Source organism: Anser cygnoides, chromosome 4 (assembly GCF_040182565.1).
Source record: "Anser cygnoides isolate HZ-2024a breed goose chromosome 4, Taihu_goose_T2T_genome, whole genome shotgun sequence".
NCBI classification, from domain to species: Eukaryota; Metazoa; Chordata; class Aves; order Anseriformes; family Anatidae; genus Anser; species Anser cygnoides.
This window is the reverse complement of record NC_089876.1, coordinates 59408439-59432302: the sequence shown is the minus strand read 5'-3', so window position 1 is coordinate 59432302 and position 23864 is coordinate 59408439. Positions and strand designations below refer to the sequence as shown.

The 23864-nt window shown below is 48.2% G+C and overlaps 1 protein-coding gene and 1 long non-coding RNA gene across 7 annotated transcripts in view; both read left to right on the top strand.

Annotated features, from left to right (window-relative positions):
- The first annotated feature begins 3545 nt into the window (after window positions 1-3545).
- Window positions 3546-11094, top strand: LOC136790732 (uncharacterized). The gene is made up of 2 exons (XR_010831211.1): window positions 3546-4032; window positions 10208-11094. It is a non-coding gene; the product is annotated as an uncharacterized lncRNA (long non-coding RNA).
- A 5785-nt stretch (window positions 11095-16879) lies between these two features.
- IRF2 (interferon regulatory factor 2) overlaps window positions 16880-23864 on the top strand; it is a 42145-nt gene continuing 35160 nt past the window's right edge. For 3 of the 6 annotated variants that reach the window (XM_066996222.1, XM_066996216.1, XM_066996217.1), the window contains exon 1: window positions 16880-17130. The gene's annotated coding sequence lies outside the window, so the exon portion shown is untranslated. Of the gene's footprint in view, window positions 17161-20053; window positions 21401-23864 lie in introns of those variants that run through there. The other 3 variants (XM_066996219.1, XM_066996220.1, XM_066996221.1) reach the window with 3 other exon arrangements.

The window sequence follows — 23864 nt, the reverse complement described above, 5'->3', positions numbered from 1 at the left end:
GCCTTGCATTATGCGAAGTCAGCTGTGTTTATTAAACAGAAACAAGTTCGCTAAGCAGTTACAAAGCTTAGTACTTAGAGCACCGTGGTTTTTCTAAGAGCTGTATACAATCGCACATTCTGTCCCAGCTGAAGCAGTAGCATTTCAATCACAGGGGAAAGAGCGCTAAAGAAAGCAAAGAAGTCTGGCAGTTAGTTTGATCAGTCAGACGTTCTGTTTAAATCTGGGCACCATTTTTACTGCAGAGGTATTTCAGCCCCACAAATACTATTCCAAAATAGCTGCTTTGACTGGAGGAGCTCCTCCATTCCCAGGTCCTGAGGATACTGCAGAATCGCACTCAGCTTTTGCAAGCTGAAGCTGGATGTACGGGATCTAGTCTTGTCTTTGCTACGTTGTGGTGAAATCCTGGGTAAATCCCAACTCTGTCCTTTGCAGCCCTACAATATTAGAATCAATCCACCAGCAAGTGCTTCAGGATTCTTCACGAGAAACTTTGTGTAACTCAGATTCTGTTGTGTATCAGAACTATTACGTAGCCCTGTCTCACAAGACTTAGCCTACTGAAGTTGTCATTACAGACAATAATCCCATTTTGGATTAAAGGAAATTTCTAAAGGAAAAGTGATTCTACAACTTTTCTAGTGTTCACTAAAATAGAGAAAAACAAAGTCAAAGCTAAGCTGCAATGAATTTAGGATATTTAGGAAGATGTACGGGTAGGGTTTAGAGAAAGAGGCAATGTTCCCATCAGTCCTTTCCTCTCACTACAAGAGCTGCGTTTCACTCCAGGTGAGTAAATTGCTCCACGGAGCCAGGAAGGCTTTGGGGTTATTTCTAGCCAAGGGCTGGTGTTCCCATCAGTGTGGCTTAAGGGCAGAGAAAGAGCCAGCTGGAGAAGGGAAGGGGTGGAGGTGAGAACATCCTTGAACACCATCTGGCAAGGAGGATTTCAGGTCTGGATAGAGCTTGTAAGCTAAGCTCATGGTAACTGGAAAAAATATGATCTAGTCAAACAGGTGAAATTGGGGCGGTGTGTAAAACCGAAACAACCCCCATGGCATTCACAGAATGCATCCCAGCCCTCCCAAGCTGCAGTCTGTGGCTGTTGCCTCTTGCTATGGCACCAGTAAGAGAGTTGGTTCCACTGATGCTGTAAATGCCTTTCAGGTAGCTGAAGGATGCAGCCAAGCTTTCCATTAGCCACTCTTTCACAACACTTCTTTGTATTTTTCATCAATTATTTTTTGTCTGCTTAAAAATAATTTATCGTGATAAAGCAGGCCTCAAATCATTCAAAACCCCACATACATTGGTTTGCTTTCTCTGGACACACCTGCTGTAATCTCTTCAGTCTCAAATACCTTTTTATATGCAAATTATATTTGTTAATGCAATCTTACATTTGTTTATTTACTGCTGAGGCCAGGCAGTAGGCATACAAAATCACTTCTAGAAACATTAACAGTATATGGGTAGTAAAGGATAAATTATAACAATGACAGCAGAAGAGTTTTCTCCTTATATCCTGTAAGGAATTATACTTAGTCCAACGAAAAACTCCCTCTCAGTGGTATATTTTCTCCTGTTATTGACTATCTGCAGCAGGACAGTCACAGCAGAACAACTGTTTCTCTTGTGATCTAGGTTCAGAAACAAACTACTGCTTCATCACCACGGGGTGTCACTGTAGATAGCACAATAATCCATAAAACTCACATTAATGAACAATTTGAAAACAAAACCAAAACCCTCCTGCATGACGCAACCCTTTCACACCTCCCAGTAGCTGCTTGCTGTCAGCCTGGGTGTTCATTGCTGCCAGGGACTTGCATCCCAAAGAACACGGGAACATCACATCACCAATGCCCAAGAAAACCTCCCCCTGCCTTTCTCATCACGTATCAAAGCAGAACTGAATCAGCTCGTTTTAAGGCAGAAAGGGGATGTCTCTGCTACCCTAGACCCACCCAGAGGACACTCCCAAATACAAAGCATCTCCCACTGTGGATGCCTGCTGGACCACTGATGCATGGATAGTTTCGTAATATTTAGTAATTTAAAAATGCATCCCACCAAAAAAAAAACTCCTGCCATACCTGTGGTGATGGTCTTTAAACAGAAGGATGTTGCAATTACTCGTTTTGCCTGCATCATGAAAGGTGATTGCTGAAAACAGATGGAGAGGAAAACTTGCTTTGTAAGCTCTCAAATATTATTTTTATGTCTGTGAGCCTTCAAAATCTAATTCAGTAGTTGGGACTTTCCCGGATGACCATAAAACTAAAATTAAGACCTAACTTTTCCAACCAAATAAAACATTTTATTTTCCTTGCTAGAGACCAAAATGTTCTGTCATGAAGTCAGTCGCATAATTAAAGTGCCTCAGAAGTAAGAAAGATGCACAATATTCATTTGCCAAAAGTATTTTGGTTTGTTTAGTGTTTGCAGGCAAGACTTTGAATTGGGCTCAGTAACTCACCGCTGCTGCCCCCAGAGCTCAGAGGACTTGTTTTGGCCAGCGATGGGGCTCTGCCTCTGCTTGCTGCACACGCAAGGCCACAAAGTTTCCGTCTAGCTGAAGATGTTGAGCTTCGTGTGGACTCAGCTGGTGAAATTCAGTAGCATGAGGTGTAGAAGACTGACCTAGATGATATAATTGGCCCTCGTGGATTTAAATTGTATACGGAAACAGGCCATTCAAAGTCGTCTCATCACCTCTAAAAAGGACCAGGCAGCAGGTTTTCCTTCGTATGCATAAAATAGCAATATTAACTGTGTGGCCTGAGAGTATCTGATGCAAGGATGGGCCTGTGGATGAAGAGCACTGTTGCAGCCCTTCATGGTCATTAAGAAATAACCCTGTTACCATCTAAGGAGAGCAGTGGGAACCACCAGTACTGTGCAGTTTACACTTTTCTGCACAAAAACATAGTTAAAACTAAACTTTGGCAGCTGCCTTACAGAGGAATCTGTTTTTGTAGGATCCTTCTTAACAGACACCAGAGTTTCCTCTTTCCCTTTCAACTTCTGGTACCAAAATGAGAACACTTTGGGTTCCCTTTTAATCCCATTCAGCTGAAAGCAGCTTCCTCAAACACACAGCCCACACCTCTCCTGCATGGCACCGTGCAAAAAGGCTGGCTAAAGGGAGATAAACCTTGCCTCGTTAGCAGGAGGCCTTAACGAGCTAAAGGCCTACTGCAAAGGCCCTGAACCCTTCTGCGCCTCCTTCTCCCTGGCTGGTTCCTGTGCTCAGCACGGTGGTTCTCCTGGCCCTATTGTCCAGACTGCAGGTGAGGCTAGTGGCCCCACGTGTGCAGCCCTCTCCGTGCCCTTTATTAATACAAAGTCCTCAGAAGGCAATCAACAACCCCAGGTGAGCTGCGGCCTCTTCACGCCTCAGGCCTGACATTTAATGCAGACATACGTTCACCTGAGGTCCCTAATTCTTGGCTAGCCTTTACCTGCCTGCCATAGGGTATGTATAAGATTACATGACACTATTATGATGAAAAATGTCTCCTGAGATGTGTGGAAGACCAGAGAAGCAGTAAGGGAAGGCACCAGCTTCACTGAGTCTCTGGCAGCACTGGGCTGCTCTCAGGGGGCCTGTACCTTCCTTTCCTGGTGCTACTGAGGGAAAGCATCCAGCTGCAAAATGAAAACCAGACTCCCCCTGCTTTCACTTCTCACTGTATTTTATGCCTGCTGTCCTCCTGAGGGCTGTATGTGATGTATAACCCCTCTCTGACTGGCACCCTGCTGTACTGGGGCTTTCTAGTCCAGCTGTAGACCAGCTCTAAGAGGCAGCTGTTGCACTTCTCCAAAGGACCATGGGTTTCTAAAGCCAAGCCCAAAAGGTGCCCAGACACCACAGGGAGACGATTCATGAGCTCAGCTGGCTGGATCAGCTTTGGGACCGATGCTCTGCCTCACCCACATCCCAGGAGCCACTACCTCCACAGGGGACTGCCTGAACCCCACAGCCCTCACCTGATGGCAACCTGCTTGTTAAGGCCAGCTGAAGTGGTATGGCTTCATTTGTTGTGCTGGGCTTGGTTTCTGCAGGGTTAGGGTGAGTGGCAGGGGCAGCCCAGCTGTACTTGCTGCAGGGGTGGCGAGGAGGAGGGTGGCCAAAGGGACAAGGACGGTCTTTTCTGCAGCCCACATGAAATTGTTGCTTGCCATGAGAGATACCTTTGAGGGCCTCAGTTCCCAATCTCACTGAAAAGCAGCAACGTTTGGGGTCGTGCTGGAACTGGCTAAAAAAGACAAGCAGGGAGCTGTGAGGGCGGCTGCGGGCTCTGCTCCCAGGCTGCCCACGCTCCCCTCGGGGCCAGCATATAAACACCCCTTGCTGGGGTGTATGGTGTGCAGACCGTAGCGCAGGCTTGACCTGCTGGGCATGCCAGCATGGGTATTTTTAATCAGCTTTCCCCGAAGGTACCTCCTCTTTCCACGGCGTAGAGCCGCCAGGGGAGATGCAGCGGGACGAGCTGGGGCAGCGAGAGGGGGGACACCGAGGGAGAAGTGGCACCTGGGGCTCCAGAGGCCGGACGCCTTGCAGCAGCTCTGCGAGCTCTCCCCGGGTGACAGGGGGCTCTGCAGCAGCATATGGGCCACTCCGAGTCTTTCGGGCTGGATGCTGACCTTAGGAATGTAATCAGAGAGCTGATTATAAATAGTTTGTGCAGTTGTTGATGAGATTAAAATGTGCTGCGGCAGGCAGTTGGAGGCAGGGGGTTACTCCAGTGTGTGCCCAGGATGCTGCGTGCTCGTTAATCTCCAGGTGCACGTCAAGCCTGAAAAGGGGAAGTGGCTAAAAAAATGCTCAGAAAATGCTCCCCGGGAGGGGGGGAAGGAGGAAGCAGCCTGGCTTACAAAACAGGGGGTGTGGGACAAGGGGGAAGGGGCCAGGGAGCAGGGAAAATTAAGGAGGGGGGAGGACGGTCATTCCAAGCCTTCAGGGTGGTGACCGTCCTGCAGGCACGGGGTGGGCTGAGCTCAGAGCCAAGACACACAAACCTGCAAGGAAAAAGAAGCAAAACCGTAAAACCAGGGGAATGCCCTAAATAGCAGAAGTAAAAACCTCCAGGTAAACTGTCAGTGCTGGTTTGTGTCCCACTGGCGGTGTGCAATGGGGCTTGGGAGAAAGGCAGGGAAAAGGTGGAGGGGAAGGAGAAGTGCAAGAGGTGGGTGATGGAGCAGGTCAGGGCACAGCCACAGCTGTGGCAGCATGTGGGACAGGCACAGCAAGGCTCTGGGAAGGGCTGACTGTGAGTTTGGGCAGGAGGTGCTGCCAGACCTGTGCTGCCCCGGTGCGAGGGGGAAAGCTAATGCCTCCTGGGAAGCCCCAAACCTTCCCACGTTGCAGCCTCACAGGCTTCAAGCCATGTGGGTCCAGAGAGAAAGGAAAAGGGATCGAGGAGATGGTGCCGGGCAGTGTAAGAGGCAGCAATCTGCCATGGGGTTTTCTGCGGTTACAACGGAGAGTTTTAAGGAGAAATTTAAGGTAGCCAGGCGCTGTGCAAGATGCATCTTCAGAGCATCTTCCAAGTGTGAGTGGCAGCTGGGAGTAAAGCAGAGGAGCAGAGATGGTTTTGCTGGGCAACAGGCACCAGGAAAGACCTCAAAAACCAAGAAAGGCATCCTGAGTCAGAAAACCATATTGAGAAGAGAACGGTGAAGCTGGGTGCCAAATGGCCAGAGTGGTCATAGAGCAGGCACAGAGGAATCTCCAGGGAGAAGGAAGATACAAGGGATCATATATAATATACATTAATCTTTTTGCTGACAAGAGGAATCATCGGGGAGACCGCCTGGTTTTCAGCATGGCATGAGAATTACGTCTGGAACAGACAGTGGGTCCGTCAGTTAGCAGGGTAAGGGATGGAGCCGAATTTGTGTTTGTGGATGAAGGAGTCCTGGAGATGAAGTGTGCAAGAACAGCAGGAGGAGATAAGTGGCTCGTTTACCATGTAAAGCCTGAGGATTTGGGGGAAAACTGCTCATCTATGTAATATATAGATGCTGGAATTTTGCTGAGAGGAGAAAAAAAGTTATGAAGGATTAAAATGAGTGCTCTGGGAAATGCCACAAAGCTCATATTTTCTCCCCCTTACTTCAAAACGAAATAGCAGTAATTAGCCTTGTCCTGATGACTGAAATGCAGGTGAAGCATGCCTTACTGCTGCCCCCTGAGAATGCACAACAGCAGTGACAACAGCAACTTTCACAGACACACAGCTCTGAAGAAATTGGCTCGAATATTGCCACGGAGCCAGCGCTCCAACACTGTGCTTGGAGCTGTGCCTGGGGCTGGATCTCAGCGCCCCTGATGTGAATAGATAGGGATTGGGGTTACCACATTATAACACTGTGAGAATCAGGCTGGAAAACAACCCGTCACCTGAAGGGACTAATTTTTTCTTTCCTAAGGCCTGAGCAGAGTGAGAAGTCGAACGCTCTCTCCTGACACGAGACATGGCAATAGAAATATTAAAAATAATGCTTCTATGAACAGTGAAACTTCAGTAGTCTAATTTCCTGTGGCTTTGTGCTTCCTGTTTATGTTCCTTTCATGCCACGTGTGGTGAGGGGTAAGCTCTGAGCAGAGCTTGCTCGGGGCTCTGCATGCTTCCCGGCTGGGCTGGTGCCACAGCATCCCCTCGGTGCAGGAGCTGCCCCCCGCCTATTATAAGCCAAATCACTTATAATCAGGCCTGCAGCTGAATCATGACAGTAGAGGAATAAAACCATTGTGTCATCGAGCTTAAATTGGGAAAGTAGATCCTAATGTGGACGCGAGTGCAGACACTGGCACGGAACAGCGACCTATCTGTGTGCAAGGGCGCTGCAACAGACGGGAGCAAAACGGCACAGACCTCTGGAACCCCAGGATGGGATTTGGAAAAGTGTAAAAGCGAAGAGGCAAGTTTCTGCTGTTCCAGGCTTATTGTGCTGGCTGTGTCTCAATCCGTGCATGACTGAAAAGACAGCATATCTGCAGTGGAGTTCGCCATATACCTCCTTCCTGAAACAGAGGATCATTTGTTTGGCCACCCTGCAAAGCCTTGCAGAGCACTCCAAACACCGATGGCAGACGTAAGCAGACTTGATCGCAGGTGCCGCCCATTTCCAGGCTGCTTTCACTTGAAGCCTTTGAGGCACAGATGAAAGGCAAGGGCACGGCCGGAGCAGCACCGGCACAACGGGCCTGCTGGCATCCCTCGGGGGTGTTAGCAGGAAAATGGAAAAACTGCAACTCGGAGCTAACGTGATTAGAGACCGACAGAGCTCCTCCGCGCTGCTGGTGAGGCAGGGAAAATATCCAAAATAGAGAGGAAAAGAGTTGGATCAGGTTTGCAGAGGTGGGGAAAGGGTAGAGGGATGAAGATGCTCGCCTATTTCTGGTGTTGCCATGGTTCGTGTGGCTGTTTGCAATAAACAGAGCAAGGGAGATGGTCCCAGGCTAAAAGGAGCCCAGTGATGATGGACACGCAGGAAGCCCTCCAAGTTCTGTGGCTTTTGTCCTCTGGGCCTTTCCCTCAAGCCAGCAAAACAAACAGCAGCCTTGCACATGAGCAGCAGCATCCGAGGGCTGGTGGGAAGCCAGAGAAGAAGGACAAGTGCTCCGCGCAGGGCTCGCAGGGTGGCGTGATGCCTTTCACCAGCACCACCAATAAAGCAGAGAAGAGGGGCACCTCTGAGCAACCTGCCTTTTTTCGCCTTTGTCACGTCCTCAGTTCATCGTGACTAACACAATGCAAAGTCTGTGACTTTGGGGAAAAAACAAAACATAACAGGCCACCTTGATCTTCTCTTTGGTTGATAGCTGTGCTGGTAGGTCAAGGGGCAGGAGAGCTACGGTGAAGCTAGAGTGTGCGAGTGAAGGGATGGGGTGGTAGGCCAGGCAATGGAGCTCTTCTCAGAGCTACCCTCCGTGCCCTTTGTGTCTGAATCCGTGGCACACAGCAGCATGTGGCTTTGGCCCAGGGACATGGGGAGCAGTGGCGCAGCTGGACAGGGTGGGATGCTCCGTGTCACCACCATCCTGGGATGCCTGGGGACGCCGGCCGTGAACATGGGCTTTACGGAGATGCTTTTGGAGCAGCTTGGAGCAGTGATGATGTTGCTGCTGAGAGGGACGGGTGCTAAAAATCACCACAACCGGCCGTGGATTTCTGCTTCAGTGCCTGAGAGTGCCAATGGGGGGCTGGCAGGGCAGCTGGAGAGCTTGCCTTCATGGACAGGACACCCCAGGTTGGGGAGAGAGCAGGGACAGCTTCATAAAAACCTTAAATACAGATTGGAAAGAGAAGAGGAAGCTTGCAGGAGCCTCACCGCCACAGCTGCTAATAGCTTTGGTGTAAATGTTATTTCCAAGTATTCCACAAACTATTTATGACTGTTTTATGTGCGCTAAATGTTTGCTCGCCAAGAAATGACACATTACCGTTTCTTTGAAGCTGACTGGGAATTATTACCACCTGCTTATCAGGCTTTTACATATCTAGCCCAAGGTACAATGCTATAATGCTTTCCAGCAAAGAGAACTCTTGACTCTGCAGCCAGACTCGCTCCCAAAGCGAAATGGTGGTGTGGGAGCAGAAGAAATGCAAGAAAATTATACATAATTACTTTTCCTCCAGCTCTTTTATGCAGGGAACAGGTGACTCAGCATTCCCATAAAGCTACCTTAATGGGAGAGGAGGAGCTCTGTCTTGAACTGGCAGCTGTCCGCCCTTGCCTTTGCTTCTGATATCTGCCTACTAAAACTTACCTTCGGGGCCGGTTGTTGCTTATCAGTGCCATAACATGCATACTTGCGGAGTACTCCTTTCTTCTTTCATTAAAAGGAGGATTTCCCACCCCGCATGCAATTATTTAAAGCAAGGTGCAAATAGGCAAATAATAACCACAAGCATCTGAGCTTTTTTTTTTTTTTTCCCCAAAAAAATAATCCCACTATTTTAATGTGCTAGTGATGTCTAGCTGGGTTCACTGGTCCAGCTGCTGTGCCACGTCTTACAGAGCTAAGGAAACAAGCCTGGTTTGCTGTCTCCTAGCTCTGTGTGACCTAAGTAGCTGCTTTCTGGTTGCTGTTGTTTGTTTCTCTGAGGTACTGAAAACACAACGACAAACATAACGTGACACTGGAGAACCACGATGTAGAGCAATATCACTATTTGCAGCACTGCACAAGAGCAGGGGTCCTGAAAAAGCAGGGCACATTTATGCCAGGCACTGTAAAACAGAACAAGACGAGACTCCTCAGCAGGTGAAGTGCACCGCGAGCCTTACTTCTGCGCTGCACGACACTAATTAAATAAGCCCATTCAAAACAAAGCTCCCACTCATATTTGCTATTAATAGCCAACAGTTTTCCTCCTCCGTCCCCTCCCACAACCTCTCTCTCTCTTCCAGTGATAAAGCAGCCCTACGTGGGGGGCTGAGACCTCTCGCACACCAACAGGGGTTCAGCACCTCGCCAGCTGACTCAGTGCCGCCTTCCCCAGGGTGCTTTCCCCGTAAGCCCACCCCATCGGTGATGGCAAATTCTGGGAACAGGTGGTTTGAAGTTGGCGTTGGGTCTCGTTCGTCCTCTGACACTGGTTTTCTGCTCGCCCCTTGTATCCCTCCTCTGAAGGAGTCTCTCCTTGGCTGTGCTGGCTTAGCAAACCTGAGAACAGGGCAACGGTCAGAGCGACAGAAATGACTTGTCAAAGGAGAAGTGCAGCACGATGGGCTTCAGGAGAGATGAGTCACCAGCGATCTGCACTCCAGAAACAGCTCACCAGAGCCAGCTGCTGCATTTCAGAAGATGATCTTACTGGACTCTGCAGGCTAGCAACAAAGGTGCAGTAGGGGAGCTCAGCTTCAGCTATCGCAGCGCATGCAGGAGTTGTTGCAGCTGCCTGTGCCTGGGGAAGACGGGCAGTGCAGGATGTGGAGGCTCTCCTGAGGTCAGCCTTGCTGCTTTGGAGATGCGCAGGCAGTCAGCAGGCAGGGCTCCTTATACGAGCCCTCACTACTCTCCCATTAATCACTAAACACTGACTAGAAAAGACAAAAAAGCCAAAGCTTCAAAGAGGGTTCTCACTTGGAAATGGCCTTGTAACTTTCAGTGGCCATTTTTACTTCAGGTAGAAGAGCCTAAAATTAAATGTTTATAATTGGATCCTTTTTTTTTTTTTTTTTTAAGGGTCACATTCGGCCATCACCCAGTCTGTGTTGCCGTGTGAGATGGGGACCGCACCAAGGAGGAAAGGCTCGGGCTGCATTTAAGTAGCCCCACAGACGTGTGGCCTCAGAGGCTGCTGCGGGCATGGAGCACTGCCTGGTTTGCCATCAGGAGGCAGCCTGAGCTGGGATGCCTGGGATGCTGATTCACGTTGCACCCTTCTGTCACCCTTTCTCCTCTAACACAGCCTGGGCACCCGCTTGTACCAGACAGAGGCCAGAAATGGGCCAAAAAGACTTGAAATTCTTCTCTCTGTGCTGGTGGGGTAGGAGCTGGTGGGGTGACAGATGCTGCCACTCTGTGAGGCTGGTGAGGGAATACGCCTGGTGAGCACTTCTGTGATGCATGCCCCGGGAAAGACTTCCTTATATATAAAAATCCACTACAAGCAGAAAGTGAAAAGAGAAAAAAAAAAAATCTCTTCCCCATCAACGAAGAGAATTGGCCTGATTTTAATAACAAATAAGTTTTGAATCCATTAAATCAAAGCCTGTGTTTACACATGATACGAAGCAAAGCTCTTAATATCTCATCATCTTCTGGAAGAAAAGAATTTGTTCTGCTTTGTCAAACCAACAGACAATGCATCACTTATCTTTTTATTCTGCCTCGGTTTCACTGGGAAAAATGCCACAAAAGCTTCCACTTGGGTGAAATGCGCTACTACAGATGGGGTGAGCGGGACTAGTTTCAGGTACGATCTACTGAAGCAGCCTGGCTCCAGTCCATGCTTTCCCTGCCAAGCTCTGCTTCAGCCCTGAAATGTCAAGATGCTGTACCTGTTTTTAAAGAACTGCTTTCCTCCCTAGAATTTGCTCTATGAGCCAAGAGACACGAGTGAGTAAAAATGCCTCACAATACCGGTATTAGCAAACTCACTGCTTTCTCCCTTCCCTCCTGTTAAAGGAACAAAACTGGGCACAAACTGGAACGTGAGCTTCTGTCTAAACACCAGGCAGCACTTCTGTGCTGCGCAGGTGATGGAGCACGGACACAGGTTGCCCAAGTTGTGGGGTCTCCCTCCTTGGAGATCTTCCAAAGCCACCTGGACACGGCCCTGGGCAAGCAGCTCCAGGTGGCTCTGCCTGGGCAGAGGGGCTCCAGAGGGCCCTGCCAGCCTCAGCCATCCTGCGACTATTTGAAACCTGTCGAGGGGCATTATTTTGTCTCTGGGCTCTTTCAGACAGAATCCCCTAACGGCTGGATAAGGCAGCACCTCAGTGAGGGCACCTCAGTTACAGAATGTGTGAGAGGCTTTGTGTTGCAATGGAAAAGTTGTATTTTCACATTGGTCTTTTTTTTTTTTTCTTCTTCTTCTTTCTCTTATGCAGTATTGGCACGCTTTGAGAACTGCACACGCTGCTGGCTAGAGAAGACAGTGTGTTTACAGTGTTGATTAAAAATATCTTACTCAGAGCACTTTCTTTAGATAATTCAGACATTCCTGTTCTGAAGTCACCCTGAAACATACTTGCACAATCCTAAAATAGCAAAAGATTTTTCCATCTTGGAATGGTCTTCTGTAATTATGACTGTAATTATTACCAATAAAAACAAAACAATGCTCCTATCATCTACTTTCTTAGCAATCAGAAGATGAGCACAGCTGAAAAATATGAGAGCTGAGGAGTACTCCGTAATATAGACACCCTGTTAAGACTCTCGGGGCAGGTCTCCTCGCCAGCATAACCTAGCTGAAGACAAAGACGTCACATGGATGAGTTTGTACAGAAATGCCTTAAAAAACCTCTCTCCATGCTGTGAATAGTGTTGGGGTGGTGCTGCTGGCACACGGTACTGCTGCTGTCAGCGGGTTCCTGCTGTAGCTGCCTGGGGGCTGCTCAGGCCATGCGTCTGTGCCCTCGGATGGCAATGACTGTGCCCCACCAGGAGCAGGCAAGGGACCACATCCCAGCTCGTGGAAGCATCCTGAGCAAGCTGCACGCCACCCTGCAGCCAGGGGAGCACGAAAAAAAAATAAAGAGGAAAGACCACAAAAAGGTTGAGTTAAGGAATCCAGGCGAAACCAAGGCAGTGAGGGTGAATGGAGAGGCTTTCCCCCACCGATGTTCTTGTGTGCACACATAACTTCAGGCATGTGAGGAATCCCTCTGAGCCCAGTAGGAACTGGTCATGTCCTTACACTTAAGCACACGCTGGAGTATGTGCTCAGTTGGCACTTAGATAAGTTAGTCTTTTTTCATGCAGTTGTTGAGCAACACAAGAAGAAAAGCAGATGACTCTCCAGGTGCACGCCGAGATGTGTGATGATTTCCAAGGACTTCCTGATGGCCACTGCTGGGCCTGTCCCCCTTCTGATGCCGAGGCTGGGACTGCAACGAAATCGACCAGGGAGCATCCTGCCAGCTCTGTCCTTCTGTCCCTGGTGAACCTTTATTTTCTGTTAATTTTAACACGATCATAAATACTCACAAAACACTGCAGAAACATCAAAGACCAAACAGTTCTTTTATTTATGACAGTATAAACACCAAGTAAATAAATTAAAAAATACCCACCCAATGAATAAAGCACTTATTTCAGAGAATAAATGCATTACAATAAGTTGTTAAACAGTTAAACAGTTAGCCAGCTTTTTTGTTTTTGATTAAACTTGGGGTGATTGTTTGTGTTATAATATACAAATACTTTTAATTCTTAACTATAATCAGAAATCTGTTGGGCTTTCTTTTATTATAAGTAAGATGGCATTGCTATGTAGTATCTAAAAATATCAGTATTACAGATTACATCAGCATCAGAATGTTTTCCACAGGACAAATTAAAAGTGCTAAGAAATTTCCCTGTGCATCAAGATGAAAAATGGGTGTGGGCACTCAGGAAGGCATGGATGTGTTAAAGCAAGAATTATGGGAGACTTGTGACTAATTTCTTCTCTTGCTAAGCACTCACCTGTACTGCAAATTACCAACATGGTTTCTGCTGCAGAGCTTTCCTACTTTAACATACCAGAAAAATATGCAGGCCAGCTGTGGGTGAGTACATAGGCTTGGGACCCAAATCCATGAGAAAATTCAGCTGTTCACCTTCAGTGCTAGTGATAGAAAGTCACGGTGCAATGGATCTGAAGAACTGAACTGATGGTATAGTCAGCTCCTCTTAAAGGCTTATTTACCTTCTGGAACTTCAGGAATTCCCATTTTCAATTTTGTGTTGGTTTTATTTTTGTTGTTTTTTCACAGAAATGAAGGCCAGGCCAGAACAGTTAATCTTTAGTGAATGAAAGGCAGGATGCTAGTGGAATCAGCTGATTCCCTAAGGAAGATGATTAATAGTGTAAGCTGCAAACTTTGGCAATTCTGCAGAGAAAAAGATCTGGATTTTTGATGCTTCTTGGTTAAATTTTCTGATTTTAAGGGTGTCAGATCTTACTGAAACAGCAAAGTTGTGAATGGTAAGTCTCTCTCTTTTTTTTTTTTTTTCACATGGAATGAGTCACTGTTGAAAGCTATGTTTAAAAACCAGAAGCTGTCCGTTCCCATTACCTTTCAACATCACGAAAGAATCACAACAGAAGATTTAACATCTAGTACATCCTGTAAATTTCTCATCACAGAAGACGTGGAGAGAAATGTCTTTGTGAATGCCTTGAATGAGCCCAATCTAGATCAGCTGAGGGCAGTGGGAAGAAATGGAAAGTGCGGGCTGCAAATTCTACTAAATGGCTTGGTTATTGTTTTCTCCAGTAAGCCACTTGTGTTTTCTGTGACCAAACACAATTAGTGTCATTCACAGTGTTGCCACTTTGTGAATAAGTAGCCCTCCGAGTGTGAGAGTGTGAGACTAAATTATTAATACGATTGTAAGCATTCTTCCCACAGTATATGCTGGTACCTAAACTACAGACTTTCATAGCTCACTCATTCTGTAAACGAATTAAAAGTATATTACTGGAAATGACAACAGCCACAACTCTGCAAAAAGCAGCCTGGGCTGCTGCTCCCTTTGTAAGGAGTGAGCTGTGTGAGCGGCACTGGGCAACTCCCATCTCCTGAGCAATTTGCAGGCATTCACAATTAGGCCTTTTGTAACCCTTAGAACAAGGTGGTTGGAACAAAACTGTGTCTTATTAAGTTATTCCTTCCAAACTGGCGTGTGCTGTAAACCTGTGAAGACTTTTGCAAGTTGGCAGGGTAACGTGGCATATAAGCAAGCCCTCCCTCTGGTCCCTAAAAGACAAAGCCCGTGCTTTCAAGAGAGCATTTTGTTAACTGCTATACATTTCCAGAGCCCCGATTTGCCAACAGGTCTGCCAAGACACGTAAGGCTACTCCTGCTTGCGTATGGTGTTGATACACAACTCTATGACCGCAAAAACAACTCTGAAGTACATGAGTTAGCTCAGAGATCCACCCTGCTGTGACCGACACTCGTCTATGACAGCACGTAGCGTTGCAAGGACATACCAAGGCACCCACAGAATGGCTTCCAGCCTCTAGCAATCTGCTGCTTAGGGGACAGCTTGATGCAGAAGCTGTGTCTTTACATTTAAAGCACCTCTTTTTTCCTTTTATTTATCTTTTTTTTTTCTTCTTTTTCTTCTCTGAGTGTGCTCAGGTGGTTTTTTTGATTCCCTATGAACTTTTGGCACCTTAAAGCAGGAAGTGCCACCGTTTAATTACCTGCTGTGTGAAGAACCACCTCCTCGTGTTTGCTTTAAATTTGCCACCTGCTAGTTTCACTTGATGCTCTCTAGTTCTTATATTAGAAAAGAAAGCAAATAATCCATCCCCATTCTTCTCTATTCATGACTGTGTATTTTCTCTCGCCTGACTTTTTTGCATTGGCTCATTTCTACAGCCTAAAAAGTCCTGGTCTGTTGAGTCAGTCTGAGTCATTCTGTATTTTTAATTACCTTTGCTGTTCTCTGATTCTTTGCCATTTCTGCCATACCTGCTGGGGGGTGGAAGGGCTCCTGGTCTCATTCCATCCCAACATTTCCCAGCTGCTCTGCAGCAGTTTTGGGTCACCAACCTGACCTGTCTCAGAGAGTTGGTACTATCATCTTACTCCTTCCATTTTCCTATGGAGACCTTAAGTCTTATAAAAATTTGGTTTTAGTTGCTAGTTTTAGCTGATCTGACTGCTTCTTTTGGAGCGTATAGCCCCCTTCCCTTCAGACACAGCCCAGCCTGACCCTCCTACACAAGTGTATCTTGTTATTACAGCATCCCCCCGATCTCCTCTCCAAGCACATCCATTCTGTCAATGTGCTGATTTAAAGCTAGACACCCTGGGCCCTCATCTCACTCCTGAGGCTGCTTATATGGCACTATCTTTTCTGACAGTTTTCCACCATTCTCTGTTTGGCTCTTGCCAACTTTCATCCTGTCCGTTAACCAAAGACACTGAATCCTTGTGACTTCCCTGCCAGGGGATGCACGCTCCCAAGTGCTCTTCAGTACCTGTCTACTTTCCATCTCTTTGGTGGAAAGTACCACCAACCATCTCCAACTCCCCCTGTGACCTTCTCAATCTGAAGGCCAGCCATGCAGTCCCACGAGGGCTTCATGGAAATCAGTCCATCTGGGCTCTTCTCTTCTGGAAGTACCTGGAAGTGCCATGTGCCTCTGACCCTTCCTTCCTTGCAGCTTCTTCTCATCTCTCCTGGGACCTGTCCCCTTTCCCATCGGTGCTGACCTCTCCATCCTGCTGTATTTCTGCAGGAGACGCAGAAAAACCGTCCTGCCTGGCACTCTAAACGTTGCTCCCTAAACCTCTCTCTTGCCCTTTCCTACTTCACAGATGCACAACGTGGTCCATGGCCTCCTGCGAGGCCTTGGTGTTTTTGGGGAGGTGGTGGATTCCTGACGGCCCAAATGCTTCCGTGATTGCCTTCTCTTCAGTGTGAAGAGATCACATCCTGAGGAGGACTCATTGCCCACAAGGGCAGACACCGAAGGATCCTGCGTGTGGCCAGAGCTGCCACGGCTGAGGGTCCTCACAGCACCTGCGCACCCAGGGAACACCTCCATCTCCTTTCGCTACCCCAGCAGAGAGCAGGGTGCGAGCAAACTGAGGTGTCCCGGCATGCGTCCACACGTGTGTGCAACTTGTTCACCTGGGTAAGCGTGTAAATGTGTAGAGGACACGTGTAGGTATACGTGTATGTGAGAAATGTAATGGCACACTGTAATTATGCAGGACCAAATCTCCTATCTCCCAGTGTCCCTAACTCACGGGGCCTTCCCTTCATCATGGCAAGGCCGGCAGCGATACCTGCGACCTCCCCTGGGCCAGTTTTACACCCTGCAGCCCCTCAACCTCTCCTCAGCCACCATGACCGAGGGCGGCTTTGCAAACCCCAAGAGGGCTCCGGCCGCCCCCCGGAGGCCCGCTGTGGGGCTGTGGAAGCCGAAGGACGCCCGCGTTGACAGCGGGGCCCCCTGAGGCGCTGAGGCGGCCGCGCCGGGCCCGGTGGCGGGGCCGTGCCGGGCTGTGGGGCCGAGCCGAGCCGAGCCGTGCCGTGCCCTGCCCGTCTCCGGGCCCGGCGCTGAGCCCTGCCCCCGCCGCCTGCGAGGCCGCCCCGGCCCGGCCCGGCCCGGCCCGGCGGGGAGGGAGGGAGGGAGGGAGGGAAGGAGGCGGGGGGATTTCCAAGCGCCGGCTGCTCGCCGCTTCCTCTCCTTGTTTTGCTTTCGATCTGGCCCTCCTCGCCGCCCGGGCGGAGGAGGAGGAGGAGGGAGGCACTTTTAGTTTTGCTCCCGCGATTATTCAGCGCCTGTTTTCATTTCCAGCCCGCGTCCCCTGGCAACCGGCGGTAACCTTGAGGGATCGCACCGAGCCGCGCCGGGAAGGGACGGGGACGGCGACGGGGACGGCGACGGGGCCGGGGGCGCTCCCCGCACAGCGCTGCGCTGCCGCCGGTACCGCCGCTATTTCCCGGATCGCTGCGGGTGCGGGGTGCGGGGGCAGCGGGGGGGGGGGGGGGGCACCGAGGCCGTTGCAGGAGGAAGAGGAGGAGGAGGAGGAAGGGGGGGGGGGGGGAGGCCGCGGCGGCGGGGCACGGGCCGCGCTGCTGTGGGGTCCGTGTGTGTGTTTTTGAGGGGGTGACGCCCGATGGCCGCACTTGTTGCGGGGCTCGGGGGCCGCGTTCCGGGCCCGCAGCGGGCGGGGGTCGCTGGCGCGGCCCCGGCCCCTCCCGGTGGGCCCGCGCGTTACACAAGCGGCGGCCGCGCCTCCGCCTCCCCCCGCCCCGCGGCGGGCGGCGCCTCCGCCCCTGCGGCCTCCGGCAGCGCGCAGCCACCCGGCCCCGGCCCGAGGTGGGCCCCGGGGCCGCGCCGCCTCGACCCCGGCCCTCGGGCCTGCAGACGTTGCCGCGGAGGGCGAGCGTCAGGCCCCGCGGTGCGGGGCTTGCAGGGGCTGTCCTGCGCGGAGGGCACCCGGAGCGGGCCGAGGGCTGGGCCCTGGGCGGCTCCGTCCCCGGGGGAGAGTTATGAAGGGGCGTTTTGTTCGCGCGGGGGGCGCGGGTCACATTCCAGGCACCGCGCTCCGTCTGGGCAGATGCCGGGGATCAGAGATCCCTGAGGGATTGCAGCGCCGAGCCCGGCTCCCCAGCAGTATTCACACCCCTAACTGCCGCCCTGATGAGCGAGGGAGCACCTACACAAGGCTCCTGTGTTTATACACACCGCTCCTCTGAAGGAATCACTGATTTCATCCCCTTGCCCAGCACTTTGCTCCCAATTGGCGAATGGCTGTCATTTACCGCTCAGCTCACCGTGCTGAGATCTTCTAGACAGCGATCTCCTGAACGTAGGAGCAGTTGTAAACTGGGACCTCCCTTTCCTGAGATGAAATACCCATCTTTATAGTTACTAACCCCTGGTAGATTTGCATGTAATGTCCTTTGCAGAATGCCCTTGTTAGCACCATAAAAAGGGAGTTGAATGCGGCACCAAAATTTACATTCTCCCTAATACGGAAATGGTGACATAATTATAAAACTAGCACAATTGATCTGTGGGGCAGATGGTTTCTGTCTGAATCACAATCTTTCCGTGCCACTGGCCTCTTCTGAGGCTTCTCTGTCCTCCTCTGTCCCACACTGGTGATGTCTCTCAGGGGAATTACTCCATGTGCCCCTTGCATGCCGTGGGCCCTTTTTGCTGTCAAAAACATGGTGTGGTTGGTGTGAGAGCACAGAGTCCTTTGAGGTGATGGTGCTTCGTTGCGGTTGTGTTTTGTGCTGCAGTTCTTCAGCTAGCCACAGCCACGGGCAGGTACCAAAACAGTAACAAAACAAAACAGGGATCCCAGCTGGTAGGCACGGGTGTCGGGGTGGTCAGCCGTCACGTTTGACATACCTCCCTGTGTGGTGTCTCTATCAGAAGGTGGCAGGCCGGTCTCTTGGGAAGGGCTGTTCGTCACAGGCCATGCCGCATGGAGAGAGGTAGATAAGAGGTCTGAGAAGTAAAATATAGCTGTTCTGGGGGTAAAGACCCAAATCTACGTTGTGTGGAGGCCTTCAGCTCTGTGGTGGAACCAGGTGGTGTCGGAGAGAGGTGGAGTCTTAATGCACAGTAGAGAAAGTGATGCAGAAGAAAGGGGATAAGATTCAAGAGGAAATATATTTGGAATAGAACAAGTCTACGTTAAAAAAAGGGACTTTAATAAATTAAATTTTAATAAATAAATTTGCAGCCAGGCAATGTATGCCTTAAATTGAAGTATAAACTTATTTATATGTAATATATATAAAACAATATAAGTTTTAAATCAAAGCTTTAACCTATAAGAAAGACCTATAGGTGAAGAACGTGGTTTGCTGGGACACATCCTATCTTGGAGAGGATCATTCCTATTTAAAAATATTACTAAAATAATATAAACATTGCATATTAAATATTATATAATATAAATATTGCATATTAAGACCCCTACTGAAACATCTCCATGGTACAATACTTGGAGTACCAGAAACTTTGTAGAAGCTCAGAGAGTGTAGTGACAGACTACAGATGGCGTAAGGAGGACAGAGTAGCTGACACGTGCATGGAGCGGGATGCTTTTTGTTAAAGCCTGTAACCGTTTCAGGAAGTAACACAGGATCTCATGAACTGGTGTTCCAGGCCCAAATAGGAAGAGCACGGATTAGGGCTGCGTGAGTGCCTGCCCAACCAAGGTGTTGACAGCGACTGTCATACACTAAGGGAGATCAGAGTGGATGCAAAAGTAGGAAATACAAAGATAATGGAAGGCTTCAGTTGCCCCCATGCCAATTGTCACGTTCCAACATGAAATTTGCCCAGGTCCTAAGTTTTTAGGTTTTTTCTGGGTGTAGCTTGTCAGGGTACTCTGTGGGTGGCAGCTCTGGGCAAGGTCCTAGCCAGCAGGAATTAAGTTTGGAATTTTACATTAAAAATGCTCTAATGTGACCGTGATCCTAATGTGCTGAGATTCAGCGTTGTTTCAGGAGGAATAAAGCCAGGGGCTATTGTGGTGGTGGTTAATTTTCCACAGTAAATCTTTGTAAGAGGAGGGGAAAAAAATGAGTAAAATGGTGAGAGGCAGTCAAAAGTGTAAAATACTTGCAGGTGGCATGTAATGCTTCAAAGACGCTGTAATAGGGGCTCAGAGCAATTGCATGGCATCTGTCAGAAATGCCAGAAAAGCTGAACAGGCTGAAAAGCAAAGTGAAGGAGTTCAGCTGAAGTCAAAAGGCATCTTTCAACAAACTAAAGCTTTGCCTTCAAACGAGAAAGATGGAAAAGAACATGAAATCTGCGTTAAACACAATAAGGTAGGCCAAAAAAGAGTCACGGAACAAGTTGCTAAAAGCATGAAAACAAACAATAAATCCCCTTTGAAGTGCATCAAAAGCAGGAAGCCTGCTGATAAATGATCCATGTGTAGAAGGAGTGCCCAAGGAAGATAAAGTCATAACAGAAGAGTGAAACAAGTTATTTGAGTCTTGTTTCACTAAGGAAGAGTTTAGGGACATTCCCTTGCTAGAGGTTTTTTTTCCCTTTTAAGAAGGAGTGAGCCTGTTTGAGGATTTCTCTCAAACTGACGTGTCTGTAAGAGAGGATATCAGAACAAATTGAGGTGATAAAACAGATGGGAGGAGGCGATCCTTGTTCAAAACTTTTGGGGGAACTTAGACTATGAAATTGCTGATACGTTGCCTCTTGTGTAACTTGTTGCTTAGACTTGGCCTTGGTGCTCCAGGAATAGGAGGTGACAAATCAGATGCCAGTTTTTCAAGGTTTCTGGGGACACTGGGAATTCCTGGGTGGCTGTTCTTGTGTTTGTTCGCCTTTTTGTTGTAGTTGTTTGTTTGCCAGGGTTTGGTGAATGCGATGAGTGAGCAGGAGGTACAAGTGTGATAACACCGACAATGGACTGGGCTTTTGTTGAGGAGAAGCTGTGCCTCACCGGGCTTCTGGGGTTCTTTCAAGGCGTCGCTAAGCTGTGGTGGAGGTCTCCTTGGTACAGCCCTCCTCAGAGCAGGGCTGGTTGCAAAGTCTGCTCGATGAGAGGAGGCTCAGGTTGTCCCCCAGGAGCCGGTCTAGAGTCCGTGCCACTCGGCTGGTGCGGGAAGAGATAGGTGGTGGTGATGCAACAGGTTTCCTCGTGGTATTGACTCGCTGTTCAGAGTAGTAAAACCTCTGAAAGACTGCGGAAAGACCTCACAGTGTTGAAAGTCCAGGTGTAAGATTGCAAATGAAGTTCGGTACAGACCGATGAAATGTAAGGCACATGGACGGGAATGTAATCATAATGCTATGCGCAAAAGTGAAGTTTGAACTATTTTTACTTGGGAAAAGATCACAGAACACAGGTATTCCTGTGCAAAAGTGAGCTCCGTGCCCAGTAGTGGCGAAGAAGGCAGAGGGCAGCTTAGGAATTATCAGGAAGGAGTGCAACAGGGAATAGGAAACACTGTCACGCCACCGTAAGTCCATGTTGCTCCCCTCTCCTAAACAGCGTTAACAATTTCTGTTCCCCCACCTTGGAAAGTAGGACGTGACGAGCTGCAGAGAAGGGCATCAAGTACAATTAAGTGTCTGGAACAGCTTTTGTGAGAGTCAGAAGCCTTAGCTTGGAGAAGAGGTGACAGAAGAGGATGTGGGAGTGTTCCTTGAAATCATTAGCATCCTGAGGCGAGTGAACAGGCAGCAGGGAACGGCACAGGTAAACACAACCCACATAAAAGAAATGGGAGGCAGCCTCACTGCAGGAGGAGGTGTTTGTCATGCAGTAAATAAATTGTGGCGCTCCTTGCCTCACGTGTCACGCATGTCACGAGCTTACGTAGGCTCACGAGCGATTAGACAGTCTGTGGAAGAGAAACTTGCTGCGCGGCTTGGCAGTCAGTGCAGTTCAGTTTCAAACTCAGCACTGAATAGCCGCAGATCACTCCAGGCCTGATCAAGGATTCTTTCTGAAAACCGTGAGGGAATTTTCGCCGTAAGAATAAGAAGCACAGACATAAAAAACGGTCCATTTGTAGATTACATAGAGATTACACAGACTGTGTATTGGCCTTTGTTACGTGAATGTTGTGCCATAAGTTCTCGGGAAACTTCCTGAGAACAAAAATGATTTCCATGATGATCCTGTTCAGTCTATGCTTGTTACCCCTGGACTTGTTAACCGACACAAGTTGCGGTCAGGTTAAATGCAGCGTGTGTGCACTGACACTGTGGTATTCAGCAAAATTCATCCGCTGGTTTCAGGATTAGAACCTCATTATTACCTCATTAGAACCTCAGTTTATATTTTGTGGATCTTAAGTATTGAAAGCCAGGATCCGTTTGTAGATAAAGGAACAGAACTAATCTCGTGTTGCTCTTTCTGCGGGACACTTACTTATCTCTGTGACTTGTTAAAGATTGACCTTTTAAAACTCTGTTCTTCAAAGGCCTACCTACAATGATTGTGATATTGAGGATATAAGCCATAAGGTAGTGTTTACAGAAGTTTTATTACAGCTCATGCAGCTATAAACCGTGATTAGCGTAATACGTTTTCTATTTTGCTCTTTGAGATCACAAGTGCGAAAGGAAAACAAAAAATTAGCAAACCGAAAAGATTCTGGGTACAGTGCATGAGAAGAACAGATTTATTACATTGCATATTCCTTATGTAACAATAACATTATGGAAAAAAGAAACAGTCAATGTAATTATATTTCCCCTTCTGTTTCAGAAGTTTTGTTGAATTATTACTTACGAACTGTCTGAAGGTTCTTCTTGCTTTCACTGTGTGAGCTCGTGTGCTAAGATTAAAATAGGCAGTAGGAAAAACTAGCACCGACTATTAGCAGTTATTAACAGTTAGAGGAAGGGAATGCATGTTAATAGTTAAGAGTTTAATGTCTGCATATGTAAATATATAAGTATAAAGTTGCATGTTTTGTGTATAGCACAATTGACATGTTGTACAGCACACATTGCTCACTGATAGGCTGTAAAACACTTAACTTGCTCTTTCAGTTAGTGCTGGTTATGTTTTCAGCTTCTTGGAGCTGATGAAAAATGCTTTTTTTTTTCAAATGAGCTGGGAAGAAAATGCAGAAGTGGTGAATGAGAGAGTAATGTTCGGTTTCTTGTGGGTAATAAGCTGCAAGCGGGGTTGGTGTGTGTTGGAAATCTTCTGACCCCATTGTTTGCTTGGGGGCAGATTACACCGAACGTACAGCAGTCTGTAGTACAAAGCAGACGTTTTATCGTGTTGCAGCTTGGACACAGGCACCCAGGAGCAAATCCACCTGCATGTGACATGTTGTTTCACCCAAGGTACAGAACTAATTCTGACTTTAAATGATTTTAGCATTCTGTTGTTGCTGTACAGGCTACTGGCTTTCATGCTGTGCTTAGAAGTAATAATTTCCATGTTCTCACCCCTTAAAGAATAGAGCAGATTGGGGGTTCAGAGTTTTTGAGGTAACCTTTACAGGTTTGATTTGCAGCTATATCTGGTGTTAGGAATGGAGTTAAGCTGTGGCAAAAGCATTTGCATTTGTCCCTTAGTTTGAACCACACTTGACAGTGGATGTTGTCTAACCATTTCCGTTTTGCTGTAATATTATTTTAAGCAGTTTTTAAAGACCTGCGTGCTTAGCACTGACATAGCACAAAAGAGGGAAGGTTTGCTTACGGTTTGTTTTAGGAAATTCTGAAAGCATGGCTAAGTTCTGCTTTCTGATGTGTACGGAAGGGTGTCTCTGAGTGGAGGGGCTTGATGAGTGCAGGAAACACAAAATCTGTACTGTAATATTTCTGATAATGTTGGACATTGCTTGACAGCGTTACAGGCAAACCTCTTACAGCTTTACCTAAGCAAGATAATGCACTAATTCAACAATAAGGTGAAGTAGCAGCAAGGTTCGGTCTGTATGCACATTCCATGCACATATGTAACATGCACTTGGTGCGTGATGTGTGCTTTCTGTCCGTGTGGTGCACTGGCTGCTCCTACTTTTAAGGTGTCCTTCTGAGTTTTACAAATGTGCTTTATGTGCAGCTGGGAGATGAATCAAGTGGAAAGTACCGAACTATTGAATTAAATTGGATGTGGCATATGCATTTGTAAAAAATCAAAACAATACCCCCACCAAAGGCATTCCAGCATTGTGACAGCATCTTAAAAAGTT